Source organism: Oncorhynchus nerka, linkage group LG10 (assembly GCF_034236695.1).
Source record: "Oncorhynchus nerka isolate Pitt River linkage group LG10, Oner_Uvic_2.0, whole genome shotgun sequence".
NCBI classification, from domain to species: Eukaryota; Metazoa; Chordata; class Actinopteri; order Salmoniformes; family Salmonidae; genus Oncorhynchus; species Oncorhynchus nerka.
Genome location: NC_088405.1, coordinates 620,432 through 636,034, shown reverse-complemented (window position 1 = coordinate 636,034; position 15,603 = coordinate 620,432). Strand labels below are relative to the sequence as shown.

The 15,603-nt window shown below is 52.4% G+C and overlaps 1 pseudogene; it reads right to left on the bottom strand.

Moving 5' to 3' along the window:
- The window catches only part of LOC115121716 (protein FAM53B-like), a 34,421-nt pseudogene extending 19,182 nt beyond the window's left edge, over positions 1-15,239 (bottom strand).
- Positions 15,240-15,603: the final 364 nt, after the last annotated feature.

Sequence of the window (15,603 nt, the reverse complement as noted above, 5' to 3'; positions counted from 1 at the left end):
ACAGCAACAAGACTGGTAACATGGGGCCCTCAGTAAGTAGACTGGACACCAGCTGTAACATGGGGCCCTCACTAAGTAGACTGGACACCAGCTGGTAACATGGGCCCTCAGTACGTAGACTGGACACCAGCTGGTAACATGGGCCCTCAGTACGTAGACTGGACACCAGCTGTAACATGGGTCCCTCACTAAGTAGACTGGACACCAGCTGTAACATGGGCCCTCAGTACGTAGACTGGACACCAGCTGTAACATGGGGTCCTCAGTAAGTAGACTGGACACCAGCTGTAACATGGTCCCTCAGTACGTGGACTGGACACCAGCTGGTAACATGGGGCCCTCAGTAAGTAGACTGGACACCAGCTGGTAACATGGGCCCTCAGTACGTGGACTGGACACCAGCTGGTAACATGGGGCCCTCACTAAGTAGACTGGACACCAGCTGTAACATGGGGCCCTCAGTAAGTAGACTGGACACCAGCTGGTAACATGGGGTCCTCAGTAAGTAGACTGGACACCAGCTGGTAACATGGGGTCCTCAGTAAGTAGACTGGACACCAGCTGGTAACATGGGGCCCTCAGTAAGTAGACTGGACACCAGCTGTAACATGGGGCCCTCAGTAAGTAGACTGGACACCAGCTGGTAACATGGGGTCCTCAGTACATAGACTGGACACCAGGTCTGTCTGTCTGTCCCAGGAGTCCCTAGACATGCTGCTAGTTCTGTCTTTTTTTTTTATTCACCTTTATTTAACCAGGTAGGCCAGTTGAGAACAAGTTCTCATTTACAACTGCGTCCTGGTCAAGATAAAGCAAAGCAGTGCGACACAAACAGAGTTACACATGGAGTAAACAAACATACAGTCAATAACGCAATAGAAAAGGTGACACAAATGAGTGTATGCAAATGAGGTAAGATTAGGGAGGTAAGGCAGTGAATAAGCCGTAGTGGCGAAGTAATTACAATTTAGCAATTAAACACTGGAGTGGTCTGCCAGCAGACAGACTGGTTATTTAGTTTTTACAAGGGAACAGGGCACATTAATAAACAGGCCTGTCAACGTGCCAGTTTTAACCGGCGAGCCTCTCGACAACGTGCCAGTTTTAACCAGCGGAGACCAAGACTTCTTCCTCTGTGGTCAGTCAGCCTGTCAAACAGTGGCCTTTCTGAGGTGTCTAAAGTTGCTGAAACGGCGAAGGCCGTCGCACTGAAAACACCAGAGAGACACAACTGGGTCTAGAGGAAACCACAGTGCCAAATGAGGACAGGAGGATGGGTATACACAAAAGTGTAGAATACTCTGAGCCGGGTCACTCAGGGGGCTGATAGGAGGAGAGCCGGGTCACTCAGGGGGCTGATAGGAGGAGAGCCGGGTCACTCAGGGGGCTGATAGGAGGAGAGCCGGGTCACTCGCTGTATATAGACTTTTTGTTTTCTACTGTATGTTTTGTTTACTCCATGTGTAACTCTGTGTTGTTGTTTACTCCATGTGTAACTCTGTGTTGTTGTTTACTCCATGTGTAACTCTGTGTCGTTGTTTACTCCATGTGTAACTCTGTGTTGTTGTTTACTCCATGTGTAACTCTGTGTTGTTGTTTACTCCATGTGTAACTCTGTGTCGTTGTTTACTCCATGTGTAACTCTGTGTCGTTGTTTACTCCATGTGTAACTCTGTGTCGTTGTTTACTCCATGTGTAACTCTGTGTCGTTGTTTACTCCATGTGTAACTCTGTGTTGTTGTTTACTCCATGTGTAACTCTGTGTTGTTGTTTACTCCATGTGTAACTCTGTGTTGTTGTTTACTCCATGTGTAACTCTGTGTTGTTGTTTACTCCATGTGTAACTCTGTGTTGTTGTTTACTCCATGTGTAACTCTGTTGTTGTTTACTCCATGTGTAACTCTGTGTTGTTGTTTCTGTCGCACTGCTTTGCTTTATCTTGACCAGGTCTCAGTTGTAAATGAGAACTTGTTCTCAACGGGGCCTACCTGGTTAAATAAAGGTGTTCTCAACGGGGCCTACCTGGTTAAATAAAGGTGTTCTCAACGGGGCCTACCTGGTTAAATAAAGGTGTTCTCAACGGGGCCTACCTGGTTAAATAAAGGTGAAATAAAAATAAATATAAATAAATGTTTACTGGTCATTAGTGGGAAGCAAACTGGTGACCAGAAGCTGTAAGCAGCAAATCTAATGTACAACATTTAAAAAGGGATCATGTGAGAATCTGGCTAGTTAGCATTGGCTCTCAAAACCAGCCCTTACTTCCTTCATACTGCACACAGAGACATATACAAACGCTACCCACTAGTTCGTCTGACGCTGGGTAAGTGTCCCGCCAGGCCCCCGGCCGTGTCCCACCAGGGCCCCGGGGACATATACAAACGCTACCCACTAGTTCGTCTGACGCTGGGTAAGTGTCCCGCCAGGCCCCCGGCCGTGTCCCACCAGGGCCCCGGGGACATATACAAACGCTACCCACTAGTTCGTCTGACGCTGGGTAAGTGTCCCGCCAGGCCCCCGGCCGTGTCCCACCAGGCCCCCGGGGACATATACAAACGCTACCCACTAGTTCGTCTGACGCTGGGTAAGTGTCCCGCCAGGCCCCCGGCCGTGTCCCACCAGGGCCCCGGGGACATATACAAACGCTACCCACTAGTTCGTCTGACGCTGGGTAAGTGTCCCGCCAGGCCCCCGGCCGTGTCCCACCAGGGCCCCGGGGACATATACAAACGCTACCCACTAGTTCATCTGACGCTGGGTAAGTGTCCCGCCAGGCCCCCGGGGTCTGGGTCAAACTGTCTCAGGATTGTAGCCCTCGTCTGTACTGTAGCCTAATCCTAGTGTCTGCTAGCTAGGCAGTGGGCACCTGAGGAAGGCCCAACAACTCCCCCCAGGTGATGAAGTCTAGCCCAAATCATCCATTTATGCTACTGCTAGCTGGTGATCAAGTAGCCTGGTCCCAGATCAGTTTCTGCCATCTTGCCAACCTCTATGGTCATTGTCATAAGTGTGAGAATGACCATAGGAGTTGGCAAAACAGATCTGGGACCAGACTAGAGGCTAGTGCTTGAGAAGAACCAGTCATGTTTCCTGAAAAGTCTCTACTAGCTAACTCTGTTCCTATTGGCTGCTGGTACATTTCTTTCAGCGCTGCATTCAGCTTGAAGAAGGATCCACACGTCCATCTCATGCCCATTGGTTCATAGGCCCTAGACGTCTTCCTATTGGCTGCTGGTACATTTCTTTCAGCGCTGCATTCAGCTTGAAGAAGGATCCACACGTCCATCTCATGCCCATTGGTTCATAGGCCCTAGACGTCTTCCTATTGGCTGCTGGTACATTTCTTTCAGCGCTGCATTCAGCTTGAAGAAGGATCCACACGTCCATCTCATGCCCATTGGTTCATAGGCCCTAGACGTCTTCCTATTGGCTGCTGGTACATTTCTTTCAGCGCTGCATTCAGCTTGAAGAAGGATCCACACGTCCATCTCATGCCCATTGGTTCATAGGCCCTAGACGTCTTCCCATTGGCTGCTGGTCTATGTTGACATGGTATGTAATACAGGACAGGAACAGAGGGAACAATGAACAGACTGAGGAAAGAAAACCGGTTCAGACCAGTTCAGACCAGCTCAGACCTCTTGTTGCTTCCTATGTCCTGATGGTCTATGTTGACATGGTATGTAGTACAGGAACAATGAACAATGAAAAGACTGAGGAAAGAAAACCGGTTCAGACCAGCTCAGACCTCTTGTTGCTTCCTATGTCCTATGTTGACATGGTATGTAGTACAGGAACAATGAACAATGAACAGACTGAGGAAAGAAAACCGGTTCAGACCGGTTGTTGATGCATCAGCAAATCATCACCGTTGTGAAATGAAAACACCCGTACCTTGAGAAGTTAAGCCTGGGTCGGGGGAACGTGTTGTAGGATACAGAACCTTGAGAAGTTAAGCCTGGGTCGGGGGAACGTGTTGTAGGATACAGAACCTTGAGAAGTTAAGCCTGGGTCGGGGAACGTGTTGTAGGATACAGAACCTTGAGAAGTTAAGCCTGGGTCGGGGGAACGTGTTGTAGGATACAGAACCTTGACAGTTAGGCCTGGGGTCGGGGGACGTGTTGTAGGATACAGAACCTTGAGACTTGAGAAGTTAGGCCTGGGGTCGGGGGAACGTGTTGTAGGATACAGAACCTTGAGACTTGAGAAGTTAGGCCTGGGGTCGGTGAACGTGTTGTAGGATACAGAACCTTGAGACTTGAGAAGTTAGGCCTGGGGTCGGTGAACGTGTTGTAGGATACAGAACCTTGAGACTTGAGAAGTTAGGCCTGGGGTCGGTGAACATGTTGTAGGATACAGAACCTTGACAGTTAGGCCTGGGGTCGGTGAACGTGTTGTAGGATACAGAACCTTGACAGTTAGGCCTGGGTCGGTGAACGTGTTGTAGGATACAGAACCTTGACAGTTAGGCCTGGGGTCGGTGAACGTGTTGTAGGATACAGAACCTTGACAGTTAGGCCTGGGTCGGTGAACGTGTTGTAGGATACAGAACCTTGACAGTTAGGCCTGGGTCGGTGAACGTGTTGTAGGATACAGAACCTTGACAGTTAGGCCTGGGTCGGTGAACGTGTTGTAGGAAACAGAACCTTGACAGTTAGGCCTGGGTCGGTGAACGTGTTGTATTCCAATTGGTCAAAGCAGGATTTGTGGTGGTTACAGTGCTCTGGAGATAACAGTACATCAATTAGTCCTATTGTTTGGCAGACTAAAGGCTAAAGGCTATAGGCTATAGGCTAAGGGCTATAGGCTAAAGGCTATAGGCTAAAGGCTATAGGCTAAAGGCTATAGGCTATAGGCTAACCAAACCACATTACAGAGGAGACGACTAGGCATCGTCTTGTGTTTCCCTGAAGTTGACTTGGGGACACAACACTATAATTCTCCCATTCGAAGGCCAGTCTACCATACCGAAACATCTAGGTTGGATGCACTCTCACCTTGCTGCGAGCTACACTACTGCTTATAAAACTATAAGGACTAAGAGGGCTCCAGCTATGCATCAGGGTTTCTAACTTGCTAAGTGGCTAGATGTCAACATCAAGCTTCTTGGTTACAGCAGAGATATTCAACCCCCTTCTGGAGCAAGTTCCCCTGTTGCCTAAATCGTTTTGTGCGTCAAAAACAATTTGAGCCGTGTCTGAGACTAGTGGGACACAGTAATGGTTTAGGGTTGAGGAGACCCTGAGCTGTGTCAGAGACTAGTGGGACACAGTAATGGTTTAGGGTTGAGGAGACCCTGAGCTGTGTCAGAGACTAGTGGGACACAGTAATGGTTTAGGGTTGAGGAGACCCTGAGCTGTGTCAGAGACTAGTGGGACACAGTAATGGTTTAGGGTTGAGGAGACCCTGAGCTGTGTCAGAGACTAGTGGGACACAGTAATGGTTTAGGAGACCCTGAGCTGTGTCAGAGACTAGTGGGACACAGTAATGGTTGAGGAGACCATGAGCTGTGTCAGAGACTAGTGGGACACAGTAATGGTTTAGGAGGCCCTGAGCTGTGTCAGAGACTAGTGGGACACAGTAATGGTTTAGGGTTGAGGAGACCCTGAGCTGTGTCAGAGACTAGTGGGACACAGTAATGGTTTAGGGTTGAGGAGACCCTGAGCTGTGTCAGAGACTAGTGGGACACAGTAATGGTTTAGGGTTTAGGAGACCCTGAGCTGTGTCAGAGACTAGTGGGACACAGTAATGGTTTAGGACCGTGTCAGAGACTAGTGGGACACAGTAATGGTTTAGGACCGTGTCAGAGACTAGTGGGACACAGTAATGGTTTAGGACCGTGTCAGAGACTAGTGGGACACAGTAATGGTTTAGGACCGTGTCAGAGACCAGTAATGGTTTCATAAGCATGCAGCTGCCCCAGCCACTTACCATAAACACAAAGACCCACCCAGCAAGCCTATGCATGGCAGCCAAGGCAGAGAGGCCTGCTTTTTAGTGGGTTTACTTTATAAAAAGAAGGCCTACAGCCTGCAACAGCGGCACCGGGTGTGTTAGGAAACAACGGCACCGGGTGGGTTAGGAAGCAACGGCACCGGGTGGGTTAGGAAGCAACGGCACCGGGTGGGTTAGGAAGCAACGGCACCGGGTGGGTTAGGAAGCAACGGCACCGGGTGGGTTAGGAAGCAACGGCACCGGGTGGGTTAGGAAACAGCACCGGGTGGGTTGACGTCTATACAGGCCTCCATGGTTCAGAAACAAGAGAATGGTGGAGGTCTTTAAAACAGCATGTCTTTCCACCAGCCCCGTCAATGTCTACATGAATATTCATGCCCATTAAAGTAACAGGGCCAACCTACACTGCAGGTAGGGCTTTTTTAGAAAAGTGACTCGTCGGCATTAGGCCAAATATCTGATCCATGGGAAGATGAGGTACTGTGAGCAATCTAGAGACGCTCTCAAACAACCTTTAAAAAGACAAGTCTAACTGAGCAATCTAGAGACACTCCCAAACAACCTTTAAAAAGACAAGTCTAACTGTCACTGACCTATTTAAACAGCAGTACATGGACAGTAACCCACAACAGTCATCTCAACGTTCAGTTCCTGCTGTCTCAGCTAAAAACAGAGCCTTGTGACTGTAACAACTAGACCACAACTGACAACATATTCTACCATCCAGCCGTGATAAAGATCAAGAGGTGTAAGACCACATGTTAACGTACGACTCAAACGCCTGGCTGTTTACCATGAACGACCCCCTCCCCCCTCTCTGGCTGTTTACCATGAACGACCCCCCCCCTCCCCCTCTGGCTGTTTACCATGAACGGCGACCCCCCTCTGGCTGTTTACCATGAACGACCCCCCCTCTCCCTCTCTGGCTGTTTACCATGAACAACCCCCCTCCCTCTCTGGCTGTTTACCATGAACAACCCCCCTCCCTCTCTGGCTGGCTGTTTACCATGAACGACCCCCCTCTCTGGCTGTTTACCATGAACGACCCCCTCCCCTCTCTGGCTGTTTACCATGAACGACCCCCCCTCTCTGGCTGTTTACCATGAACAACCCCCTCCCTCTCTGGCTGTTTACCATGAACAACCCCCCCTCCCTCTCTGGCTGTTTACCATGAACAACCCCCCCTCTCTGGCTGTTTACCATGAACGACCCCCCTCTCTGGCTGTTTACCATGAACGAGCCCCCCTCTGGCTGTTTACCATGAACGACCCCCTCCCTCTCTGGCTCCTGTTTACCATGAACGACCCCCCTCCCTCTCTGGCTGTTTACCATGAACGACCCCCTCCCTCTCTGGCTGTTTACCATGAACGACCCCCTCCCTCTCTGGCTGTTTACCATGAACGACCCCCCCTCCCTCTCTGGCTCCTGTTTACCATGAACGACCCCCCCTCCCTCTCTGGCTCCTGTTTACCATGAACGACCCCCTCCCTCTCTGGCTCCTGTTTACCATGAACGCCCCCCTCCCTCTCTGGCTCCTGTTTACCATGAACGCCCCCCCTCCCTCTCTAGCTCCTGTTTACCATGAACGACCCCCCCTCCCTCTCTGGCTGTTTACCATGAACGACCCCCTCCCTCTCTGGCTGTTTACCATGAACGACCCCCCTCCCTCTCTGGCTCCTGTTTACCATGAACGACCCCCCCCCTCCCTCTCTGGCTCCTGTTTACCATGAACGACCCCCCCCTGGCTCCTGTTTACCATGAACGACCCCCCTCTCCCTCTCTGGCTCCTGTTTACCATGAACGACCCCCCCTCCCCTCCCTCTCTGGCTCCTGTTTACCATGAACGACCCCCCCCCCTCCCTCTCTGGCTCCTGTTTACCATGAACGACCCCCTCCCTCCCTCCCTCTCTGGCTCCTGTTTACCATGAACGACCCCCTCCCTCCCTCTCTGGCTCCTGTTTACCATGAACGCCCCCCCCCCTCTCTGGCTCCTGTTTACCATGAACGACCCCCCCTCTCTGGCTCCTGTTTACCATGAACGACCCCCCTCCCTCTCTGGCTCCTGTTTACCATGAACGACCCCCTCCTCCCTCCCTCTCTCTCTGGCTCCTGTTTACCATGAACGACCCCCTCCCTCCCTCTCTGGCTCCTGTTTACCATGAACGACCCCCCTCCCTCTCTGGCTCCTGTTTACCATGAACGACCCCCCTCCTCCCTCCCTCTCTCTCTGGCTCCTGTTTACCATGAACGACCCCCCCTCCCTCTCTGGCTCCTGTTTACCATGAACGACCCCCCCTCCCTCTCTGGCTCCTGTTTACCATGAACGACCCCCCTCCCTCTCTGGATCCTGTTTACCATGAACGACCCCCCCCCCCTCTCTGGATCCTGTTTACCATGAACGACCCCCTCCTCCCTCCCTCTCTCTCTGGCTCCTGTTTACCATGAACGACCCCCCCTCCCTCTCTGGCTCCTGTTTACCATGAACGACCCCCCTCCCTCTCTGGCTCCTGTTTACCATGAACGACCCCCCCCCTCTCTGGATCCTGTTTACCATGAACGACCCCCCCCCTCTCTGGCTCCTGTTTACCATGAACGACCCCCCTCCCTCTCTGGCTCCTGTTTACCATGAACGACCCCCCGTCCCTCTCTGGCTCCTGTTTACCATGAACGACCCCCCACCCCCTCCCTCTCTGGCTCCTGTTTACCATGAACGACCCCCCACCCCCTCCCTCTCTGGCTCCTGTTTACCATGAACGACCCCCACCCCCTCCCTCTCTGGCTCCTGTTTACCATGAACGACCCCCTCCCTCTCTGGCTCCTGTTTACCATGAACGACCCCCCCTCCCTCTCTGGCTCCTGTTTACCATGAACGACCCCCCCTCCCTCTCTGGCTCCTGTTTACCATGACGACCGACCCCCACCCCCTCCCTCCCTCCCTCCTCTCTGGCTCCTGTTTACCATGAACGACCCCCCACCCCTCCCTCTCTGGCTCCTGTTTACCATGAACGACCCCCCCTCCCTCTCTGGCTCCTGTTTACCATGAACGACCCCCTCCCTCTCTGGCTCCTGTTTACCATGAACGACCCCCCTCCCTCTCTGGCTCCTGTTTACCATGAACGACCCCCCCCCCTCTCTCTCTGGCTCCTGTTTACCATGAACGACCCCCCCCTCCCTCCCTGGCTCCTGTTTACCATGAACGACCCCCTCCCTCCCTCCCTCCCTCTCTGGCTCCTGTTTACCATGAACGACCCCCTCCCCCCTCCCTCTCTGGCTCCTGTTTACCATGAACGACCCCCCCTCCCTCTCTGGCTCCTGTTTACCATGAACGACCCCCCCCCTCCCTCTCTCTCTGGCTCCTGTTTACCATGAACGACCCCCCTCCCTCCCTGGCTCCTGTTTACCATGAACGACCCCCCCCCTCTCTGGCTCCTGTTTACCATGAACGACCCCCCTCCTCTCTGGCTCCTGTTTACCATGAACGACCCCCTCCCTCTCTGGCTCCTGTTTACCATGAACGACCCCCCCCCTCCCTCTCTGGCTCCTGTTTACCATGAACGACCCCCCTCCCTCTCTGGCTCCTGTTTACCATGAACGACCCCCTCCCTCTCTGGCTCCTGTTTACCATGAACGACCCCCCCCTCTCTGGCTCCTGTTTACCATGAACGACCCCCCCCTCTCTGGCTCCTGTTTACCATGAACGACCCCCCTCCCTCTCTGGCTCCTGTTTACCATGAACGACCCCCTCCCTCCCTCCCTCCCTCCCTCTCTGGCTCCTGTTTACCATGAACGACCCCCCCCCTCCCTCTCTGGCTCCTGTTTACCATGAACGACCCCCCCTCCCTCTCTGGCTCCTGTTTACCATGAACGACCCCCCCTCCCTCTCTGGCTCCTGTTTACCATGAACGACCCCCTCCCTCTCTGGCTCCTGTTTACCATGAACGACCCCCCCCTCCCTCTCTGGCTCCTGTTTACCATGAACGACCACCCCCTCCCTCTCTGGCTCCTGTTTACCATGAACGACCCCCCTCTCTCTGGCTCCTGTTTACCATGAACGACCCCCCTCCCTCTCTGGCTCCTGTTTACCATGAACGACCCCCCCCCCCTCCCTCTCTGGCTCCTGTTTACCATGAACGACCCCCCTCCCTCTCTGGCTCCTGTTTACCATGAACGACCCCCCTCCCTCTCTGGCTCCTGTTTACCATGAACGACCCCCCCCTCTCTGGCTCCTGTTTACCATGAACGACCCCCCCTCCCTCTCTGGCTCCTGTTTACCATGAACGACCCCCTCCCCCCTCCCTCCCTCCCTCTCTGGCTCCTGTTTACCATGAACGACCCCCCCTCCCTCTCTGGCTCCTGTTTACCATGAACGACCCCCTCCCTCCCTGGCTCCTGTTTACCATGAACGACCTCCCCCCCCCCCTCTCTGGCTCCTGTTTACCATGAACGACCCCCCCCTCCCTCTCTCTCTGGCTCCTGTTTACCATGAACGACCCCCTCCCTCCCTGGCTCCTGTTTACCATGAACGACCCCCCCCCCCTCTGGCTCCTGTTTACCATGAACGACCCCCCTCCCCTCTCTGGCTCCTGTTTACCATGAACGACCCCCCTCCCTCTCTGGCTCCTGTTTACCATGACGACCCCCCCCCCCTCTCTGGCTCCTGTTTACCATGAACGACCCCCTCCCTCTCTGGCTCCTGTTTACCATGAACGACCCCCCTCCCTCTCTGGCTCCTGTTTACCATGAACGACCCCCCCTCCCTCTCTGGCTCCTGTTTACCATGAACGTCCCCCTGTTTACCCCCCCCCCTCTCTGGCTCCTGTTTACCATGAACGACCCCCCCCCTCCCTCTCTGGCTCCTGTTTACCATGAACGACCCCCCCCTCCCTCTCTGGCTCCTGTTTACCATGAACAACCCCCTCTGGCTCCTGTTTACCATGAACAACCCCCCTCCCTCTCTGGCTCCTGTTTACCATGAACGACCCCCCTCCCTCTCTGGCTCCTGTTTACCATGAACGACCCCCCCCTGGCTCCTGTTTACCATGAACGACCCCCCTCCCTCTCTGGCTCCTGTTTACCATGAACGACCCCCCTCCTCCCCCCTCTGGATCCTGTTTACCATGAACGACCCCCTCTCTGGCTCCTGTTTACCATGAACGACCCCCACCCTCTCTGGCTCCTGTTTACCATGAACGACCCCCCCCCCTCTCTGGATCCTGTTTACCATGAACGACCCCCCCTCCCTCTCTGGCTCCTGTTTACCATGAACGACCCCCCCCTCTCTGGCTCCTGTTTACCATGAACGACCCCCCCCCTCTCTGGCTCCTGTTTACCATGAACGAGCCCCCCTCCCTCTCTGGCTCCTGTTTACCATGAACGACCCCCTCCCTCCCTCCCCTCCCTCTCTGGCTCCTGTTTACCATGAACGACCCCCTCCCTCTCTGGCTCCTGTTTACCATGAACGACCCCCCTCCCTCTCTGGCTCCTGTTTACCATGAACGACCCCCCCCTCCCTCTCTGGCTCCTGTTTACCATGACACGACTCCCTCCCTCCCCTCCCTCCCTCCCTCTCTGGCTCCTGTTTACCATGAACGACCCCCCCCCTCCTGGCTCCTGTTTACCATGAACGACCCCCCTCCCTCTCTGGCTCCTGTTTACCATGAACGACCCCCCCCTCCCTCTCTGGCTCCTGTTTACCATGAACGACCCCCCCTCCCTCTCTCTCTGGCTCCTGTTTACCATGAACGACCCCCCCTCCCTCTCTGGCTCCTGTTTACCATGAACAACCCCCCCCCCTCTGGCTCCTGTTTACCATGAACGACCCCCTCCCTCTCTGGCTCCTGTTTACCATGAACGACCCCCCCTCCCTCTCTGGATCCTGTTTACCATGAACGACCCCCCCCCCTCTCTGGCTCCTGTTTACCATGAACGACCCCCCTCCCTCTCTGGCTCCTGTTTACCATGAACGACCCCCCTCCCCCTGGCTCCTGTTTACCATGAACGACCCCCCCCCTCCCCCCCTGGCTCCTGTTTACCATGAACGACCCCCCTCTGGCTCCTGTTTACCATGAACGACCCCCCCCCCTCTGGCTCCTGTTTACCATGAACAACCCCCCCCTCCCTCTCTGGCTCCTGTTTACCATGAACGACCCCCCCCCTCCTCTCTGGCTCCTGTTTACCATGAACGACCCCCCCTGGCTCCTGTTTACCATGAACAACCCCCCTCTGGCTCCTGTTTACCATGAACACCCCCCCCCTCTGGCTCCTGTTTACCATGAACGAATGCCCCTCTCTGGCTCCTGTTTACCATGGACCCCAAATTTACCTCAAAGATTTACTGTCATGAACAGGATCTGCTTGTCAAACTCATGGGAGATGGCTAACAATGCAACCTATTAGTTAACAACTATTCAGTTTTTAAAAAACAACAACTCTCGCTACAGTTCATTCTGGGTTGATTTTGATTTAAGGGGACGTCAACGCAGCAGCAGAACAGTTCAGCTGACAAATCTCTCCTGGATAAACTCGCGTCAACGCAATGATGCTTTTTTTGAAAACAGAAAGGCATCTCGCAGAGCAGGTTCAGCAGCACAGTCAGCTAGCAGATGCTATAGTAGATTAGCAGTCACAGTCAGCTAGATGGCTTGGTAGTCCAAGCCAGCACAGTCAGAGGCAGTAAATGGCATTTTGTTACACTTTTACAGAAAAGTGGCTTGGTAGCAATAGAGCATTCAGTCAGCTTTAGATGGAAAAGGTAGTTAGTTTCAGTCAGCTCAGATGGCTAATTATCATGTTTACATTTTTAATCAAACAGCACACCTCAGCTAGATGGCTTGGTAACTAGGCAGCACAGTCAGCTAGATAGAGCAAAGTTGAAAAGTTGTAGCACTTTTTCAGCTAGATGTTTCCTTCCTAGCAGAAGATATCACAGCAAGCTTGATGGCTGAATGGTAGCTAGCAGCAACACAATTATTGCTTTGACATAAGCCTAGATGGCTTGGTACGCATGTTTACTACTAGTTTGCTTTATGCAGCCAGCTAGATGGCTTGGTAGCTAGCTTTTTATGCAGCCAGTCAGCTAGATGGCTTGGTAGCTAGCTTTTTATGCAGCCAGCTAGATGGCTTGGTAGTTAGCAGCACAGTCAGCTAGATGGCTTGGTAGCTAGCAGCACAGTCAGCTAGATGGCTTGGTAGTTAGCAGCACAGTCAGCTAGATGGCTTGGTAGTTAGCAGCACAGTCAGCTAGATGGCTTGGTAGTTAGCAGCACAGTCAGCTAGATGGCTTGGTAGCTAGCAGCACAGTCAGCTAGATGGCTTGGTAGCTAGCAGCACAGTCAGCTAGATGGCTTGGTAGTTAGCAGCACAGTCAGCTAGATGGCTTGGTAGTTAGCTGCACAGTCAGCTAGATGGCTTGGTAGCAGCACAGTCAGCAGCACAGTCAGCTAGATGGCTTGGTAGTTAGCAGCACAGTCAGCTAGATGGCTTGGTAGTTAGCAGCACAGTCAACTAGATGGCTTGGTAGTTAGCAGCACAGTCAGCTAGATGGCTTGGTAGTTAGCAGCACAGTCAGCTAGATGGCTTGGTAGTTAGCAGCACAGTCAACTAGATGGCTTGGTAGTTAGCAGCACAGTCAGCTAGATGGCTTGGTAGTTAGCAGCACAGTCAGCTAGATGGCTTGGTAGTTAGCAGCACAGTCAACTAGATGGCTTGGTAGTTAGCAGCACAGTCAGCTAGATGGCTTGGTAGTTAGCAGCACAGTCAGCTAGATGGCTTGGTAGTTAGCAGCACAGTCAGCTAGATGGCTTGGTAGTTAGCAGCACAGTCAGCTAGATGGCTTGGTAGTTAGCAGCACAGTCAACTAGATGGCTTGGTAGTTAGCAGCACAGTCAACTAGATGGCTTGGTAGTTAGCAGCACAGTCAGCTAGATGGCTTGGTAGTTAGCAGCACAGTCAACTAGATGGCTTGGTAGTTAGCAGCACAGTCAGCTAGATGGCTTGGTAGTTAGCAGCACAGTCAGCTAGATGGCTTGGTAGTTAGCTGCACAGTCAGCTAGATGGCTTGGTAGTTAGCAGCACAGTCAGCTAGATGGCTCGGTAGTTAGCAGCACAGTCAGCTAGATGGCTCGGTAGTTAGCAGCACAGTCAGCTAGATGGCTCGGTAGCTAGCAGCACAGTCAGCTATATGGCTTGGTAGTTAGCAGGACAGTCAGCTAGATGGCTTGGTAGTTAGCAGCAGTCAGCTAGATGGCTCGGTAGTTAGCAGCACAGTCAACTAGATGGCTTGGTAGTTAGCAGCAGTCAGCTAGATGGCTCGGTAGCTAGCAGCACAGTCAGCTATATGGCTTGGTAGTTAGCAGGACAGTCAGCTAGATGGCTTGGTAGTTAGCAGCAGTCAGCTAGATGGTTTGGTAGTTAGCTGCACAGTCAGCTAGATGGCTTGGTAGTTAGATGGCTTGGTAGCTAGCAGCACAGTCAGCTAGATGGCTTGGTAGTTAGCAGCACAATCAGCTAGATGGCTTGGTAGTTAGATGGCTTGGTAGCTAGATGGCTTGGTAGCTAGCAGCACAGTCAGCTAGATGGCTTGGTAGTTAGATGGCTTGGTAGCTAGCAGCACAGTCAGCTAGATGGCTTGGTAGTTAGCAGCACAGTCAGCTAGATGGCTTGGTAGTTAGCAGCACAGTCAGCTAGATGGCTTGGTAGTTAGCAGCACAGTCAGCTAGATGGCTTGGTAGTTAGCAGCACAGTCAGCTAGATGGCTTGGTAGCTAGCTGCACAGTCAGCTAGATGGCTTGGTAGCTAGCAGCACAGTCAGCTAGATGGCTTGGTAGCTAGCAGCACAGTCAGCTAGATGGCTTGGTAGCTAGATGGCTTGGTAGTTAGCAGCACAGTCAGCTAGATGGCTTGGTAGCTAGATGGCTTGGTAGTTAGCAGCACAGTCAGCTAGATGGCTTGGTAGTTAGCAGCACAGTCAGCTACCTAGCTTGCTAACCTAGAATATCCTAGCTAAAATGTATAACTATAGTAGTAACTCACGAGAATCAAGCTGCACATCTCGATGGGTCCCAATGTCTGTCTGACTCCCACACCAACTTACAGTTCGAAATGCAGAATCATCTTCCAAGTTTATTTTGTTGCAAAAAACATAGTACTGCAACAACAAACAAACAAACAAACAAAAACAAGACAAAGCATTGAGTTCAAACGTCCCGTGCTGCATGGACACCCACCCAGGGAACTGAACTCTCACAACTACCAGACATTGAGCCAGAGTCTGAATTTACACGCTGTGACAACATGCACTTTGGAGCGAACCATTTATTAGTCGTAGGGGTGGTCGGGTCTACTTATTAAATATCATGATATCAAGGCTGTCGCGTATTTAGATATACATTATGTGGTTATGACTGTTTTGATACGGTCAATAATCAAACGTATGTAAAGATAGTGAGAGATACTGTATCAGACTTTACCGATCACATAGCGGCCGCCTCACCTAAACGATGGTCTCATCCACACCGCACTAATCGAAAGCACATTAAAAAAATTAAATCAGATTTAAAGGTTTGTAATAGTTGTTGACTGACCGTAAACAACTTTGTGAAAAAGTAGGTCATATGTACAAGGATTACACAATGCACATGTATGTGTAAA